General features: G+C 36.7%; 1 pseudogene; it reads left to right on the top strand.

Moving 5' to 3' along the window:
- The first annotated feature begins 203 nt into the window (after positions 1–203).
- Positions 204–935, top strand: LOC104773626 (UDP-glycosyltransferase 72E3 pseudogene; annotated as a pseudogene).
- Positions 936–5,328: the final 4,393 nt, after the last annotated feature.

The raw sequence follows: 5,328 nt of genomic DNA, 5'->3' as shown, positions 1-5,328 counted from the left end.
GATTCTTGATTCTTCGCAAAAGCCCCAAATTGTAACCCTAATTTTCTGCGATAGCTTTGATCTCGATCACGAACGCACCATTTGTTAAGAATGAAACGCTCTTTTTATTAATCTGTAAAAGAATGTTCGTTACAATTCCTAACTGACTGAAACAGAGGACTCTAGACGCAGCTAGAAGTTAACCTCTCCCAACGAAGACTCATATGTCTCGTTTCCTCACAACAAACAACATAAATCCTCTATTTTTTAACAATTCTCTTTATATACAACTCGATCTCAAGCGCACGTGTCTCCCTCCAAGTCCGCACGTGCTCCATCATCTCTGCTCTTCTTTCTGATATACACCTGAAGAGGCTTATCACCAGCAAAGGTTCGTATGGGTGGTTCGACCGCCGGTTGACGACTCCTCTTACAGTGAGTATATCTCGGGTAGTGGCGGCGGTACCAAAGACCACACGCCAGAGTATCTACCAGAAGGGTTCGTGACTTGTACTTGCGATAGAGGTTTCTTGATCCCATCATGGGCACCGCAAGCTGAAGTCCTGGCCCATCGGGCCGTTGGTGGGTTTTTAACCCATTGTGGTTGGAGCTCGACGTTGGAAAGCGTCCTTGGCGGCGTTCCGATGATAGCATGGCCGCTTTTCGCCGAGCAGAATATGAATGTGGTGTTGCTCAGAGATGAACTGGGAATCGCCGTTAGAGTGGACTATTCAAAGGAGGCGATTTCTAGGTTGAAGATTGAGGCGTTGGTGAGGAAGGTCATGGCTGAGGAGGAAGGTAAGGAGATGAGAGGGAAAGTGAAGAAGTTGAAAGAGACGGCGGAGATGTCGCTGAACATTGACGCTGGTGGTTTGGCGCACGAGTCACTTTGCAGAATCACGGAGGAGTGCCAACGGTTTTTGGAACGTGTCGGGGGCTTGGGAACTGGTGCTTAAAACGGTACATGTCGTTTCTTAAATTATTGTTTTGTTTTTTCATTATAACATAATAGTCACTGTTGCTTGATAAAAAAAAAAAAAAAAAAAAACAAAAACAAAAACAGAATAGTCACTGTTTCGTTGAAATATGAATAAATGCCACTTAGAGTATGTGCGTAGCTAGAAATTATAAGAGTCTCTTACTATAATATGTTAAGAATTTTAATATAATATTATTATTTATTTAAAAATTAAATTATAAAAAAATGCAACCATTAACAATTTACCACTTGTCCAGCAAAACCATTTTTTTCTTTTCTTGTATTTTATTATTATTTAATTTATGGAAAAATCTTTTAGATATCAGCAAAACACATAGTCTAATAGTTGTATCTTTTCGTTGTATACTTTCATAAAATAAAATTTATTTCAAAAAAAAAAATTCAGTAGTTGAGCTTCTTAAAAATCCATTTGTTAATTATAAATATGTAGTTTTTACAAACAATTGTATTTTAAAATTCACATCTTATGAAATTTATATATTTAACTTCTTTGTTAAACTTTTTTTTATACAAATTGTTTTGCTTTATATTGAATCTAAATAATTTCATTATCATTCTTTACTCTCGAGATTAATCATTAAGATACATTATTTAAATTTCAAGAACTACCACTAATTCTTGATTTTTGATGAATCAATGTAACTTTGGTTTATTTTATAAACCATTTTAACCTTTATTTTAATTAACAAACCATCCATTCAACCTATGGTATAATTGATACATACGGAATAATTTTCAAAATTTTAATTATTAACCAATTAACGGCTGCATTTTTTGTCGCAACCTTTTATAAAATGATTTTTTTTAAAACTAAGGGTTGCATCTTTTCTAAAAGTTGCATCTGTTCATTTTAAAAATGTATTTTTGTTAACTATTGTGCTTATTCAAAAATTCACATCTTTTGAAATTTATATATTTGTCCTCTTTGTAAAAAAAAAAAAATTAAACTTTTTGTTTTGAGACAGATTTTTTATTGTTTGATAATGTATCAAAATAATTCATCGTCATTCTTTACCCTCTAAATTATTCATTAAAGCACATTATTTTAAATTTAAAGATATACCAATAATTCGTATCTTTGACTAATCATTGCAGCTTTTAGTTTATTTTATACTAAGATTTAACAAAGACAACTATTTTGTATATAATTTTTCTTTATTTTTTTACAAATAGTAGAAAGAGTTTTCTTTGACTTTTAGTATTGATGCTACAACGTTATACATATTTTAGTGTTTTTTTGTAATAATTAATATAGAATATTTGTTATGAGCTTGTGTGAGTTTAATTTGAAAGGATTATACGTTATTTGAATATATTTTTATAATAAAACTGTGGTTCGGTACACAGTCCTGCAATTCTTCTTAAGATTTCTCCAAGTAACAAAAACATGTACCTTCAGTTAAAAAAGAAAAACTCATTAGTAACCGAAGCAAATGAAATCAATGTCTAAAATAATAATGAATTTATAAAAAATATCATTACCTAGCATTTAGATTAGTTACCGCGGTTTCACACTATAATTTATGCTCAAGCAGTTACTCTAGGTTTGCTTTTGTGATGTAGAAGATGTGTTTATCGTGTTTAGTGAGATTAGATGCACTAAATGAAAAATATTTATAGTGCACTAAATATAGGATTTTCTTTTAGTGAGTAGAAAAAATATTGGGGAGCAAGTATACAATATTTTTTAAATATGTATATTCTTTAAATGGCTGAGTAATAAAGAAAAATTAGCTATAAAATATCTTAATAATATGCTCATGTTAAAATTAGCTATAAAATATTTTAATAATATGCTCATGTTTTTATGAGTGTGACTGTGTGAGTGAATATTCTCCAAAATTTCCAACTGCAATTCAAAGTCGAAATTATCTTGCCATATTTGTACAAATTTTGATTTTTATATAAAATGAAATGATAACATCCATATTTAGCCGTTAGAATCAAGTCTTGTAATGCAATCGGATGATTATTTGTTTTTTTTTTGGCAGAAAAATCTTACCAAAAAGATAACAATTTTTTTTTCACTAAAACATTTAAATCTTTTAATTTAAAAGGAAAGCACAAACTGAATTGTAAAAATATTTTAACAATAATCAGTCATTGCGATTTTGGTGTATATCAATTAAGGTTTATTGTTAAAATTTACCCATTTTTTTTTATTTTGTTAGAATTTCAAAAGATTAATTGTGAAATTAAATATAATAGGATAGAACTCATATATATATTTAAAATGTTAATATAAATCGTGGACTGTATAATTTTTAGTCCAAACCTGGATCCAATTTTACTCCAAACCAGACAAAAAAATTGCAAAGTTTAATAGAACCGGTAAATGTTAGGTTCGTCGAACCAAAGAAAACCAAAAAGTAAAACCGACGTCGTCGTTCCAACCTATGCGAACCACAGTAAACCAATTATATATCGAAATTCATTTAGTAAAACTGTAAAAGTCATCATCGTTTATTTTCAAGTTCGACATCTATATTACTTTTTTTTTTTGGTAAGGGAGAGGGGCAATGCCCCTTTATTTATTCAACTTTAAACTTCAAATACAAATTCGACGAGGAGTTGCAACCCCTCGGACATCGTCCGAAAGAATTGAATCAACACCACTCGGTACAGAATCAAACGAATGAAAACCCAACTGCAAAGAAAAGGCATAGTTTGCTAATCCGTCAGTAAGACGATTAGCCTCCCTATAAGTGTGAACAACGCGGACAGACCAGTCCCGTGAGAGCAAGCCATGGCACAAACGTACCAGGAACGACAGGGGATGAGCCTCGCTAATCCCTGTTTCAAGAAAATCCACCACCACTTTAGAATCCACTTCCAACTCCAGCCGTCTGATCCGCCTTGACCAGGCAATCCACAAACCATAATACACGCCTCACAACTCCGCTAAGGTGGCTGAACATATCCCAATGTTCAAAGCAAAACCCCAAATCCACCTACCATTCTCATCCCGCAAAACTCCCCCAGCCGCGGCCAGTCCCGGGTTTCCCCGTGATGCACCGTCTGTGTTAAATTTCAACCAACCACCCCGTGGAGCAACCCAGGCAACCATACGTTCCACTCGATCAGTACCAACTCTCTGGTTCCTTAAAGTCGAGTTAGCCTCATCAACCTCCTTAGCTAAGTCCTTAAGAAATTGAACCCTATCTCGACACCTACCATTTGTACCAAACACATTACCACATCTCCATTTCCACCCCCACCAGACTGCTACTCCAAATAATGTCGACCATGGCAGACCAAAAACCCGAGACTCCCCATATAAGTTCGCATATAACCACTCAAGCAGTGACTGCGTAAAGAACCTTGCATGATTCCTCGCAGGCACCAACCTACGCCAGACCCCCTCCATTGCCGGGCAATCCCTCAAGATATGTATAATATCCTCCATTCCTCCTTTGCACACCACACAAATTGCTGAATCACAAAGATGGCGCCTAAAGCGTTCTGCGTTAGTCATAACAGCCTGATTACCCACTAACCACAAAAAAGTTCGGATCCTCTGCGGAACCACAACACTCCACACCCGCGACCAGAATGAACCCATGTTAACCCCCTCATACTCAGAACGGACGAGCATGTTATAGGCTGATGTAACAGTAAACTCCCCATCAGTCGTCTCTCCCCACGAGATTCTATCCCGAGCCCCGGTAACACCATCAAGAACCACGGAGCACAGTTTTAGGCACACGTCTTCCGAAACAAAGGGAGCAATTCGATCTAGGCGCCAACCGCCACCATAAATCCACAAATCCTGAACACACTCATCTCTTCGTTCTGCCGGAAGCGCGGACACTAAATATTCCATTAGCGGCTTTTGAAGGAGCCACCTATCCCTCCAAAATCGAACTTCTCGCCCATCACCAACCACCCAACTCTGTCCCAACAGGACAACCTCCCGCAGGCTTAGTCCCACACTCCTCCAAGTTGAAGACCATGTACTCTTCGGGATCAACCAGTTCAAATGGCGAAACCCTCCAACTTTGTACTTGCTCCTCAACACTCGGGCCCATAGACTCTCCGTGTCATGCATTAAACGCCAACCCACCTTTGCCAACAGCGCGAGATTCATCTCCCGTGACCGTCGTATAGCAAGACCACCCTCAGACTTTGGTGCACAGACACGATCCCAGGCAAGCAGATGTTGTTTCTTCTTCTCCCGTGTGCTTCCCCAAAGAAACGATCGAGAAACTTTCTCCAACTCATTTAATAACGACTTAGGCAAGGCAATAACACTCATTGTGTGAATTGGAATAGACATTAATACTGCTTTCGTAAGTGTCATTCTGCCAGCAAAACTTAGACACTGGCTTTTCCACCAAGCCAGCTTAGCG

This window comes from Camelina sativa, chromosome 12, assembly GCF_030686135.1.
Source record: "Camelina sativa cultivar CO46 ecotype springtype chromosome 12, ASM3068613v1".
Lineage (NCBI taxonomy): Eukaryota > Viridiplantae > Streptophyta > Magnoliopsida > Brassicales > Brassicaceae > Camelina > Camelina sativa.
Note: the sequence above shows the minus strand (reverse complement) of the source record. Positions and strands in the feature narration are given on the sequence as shown.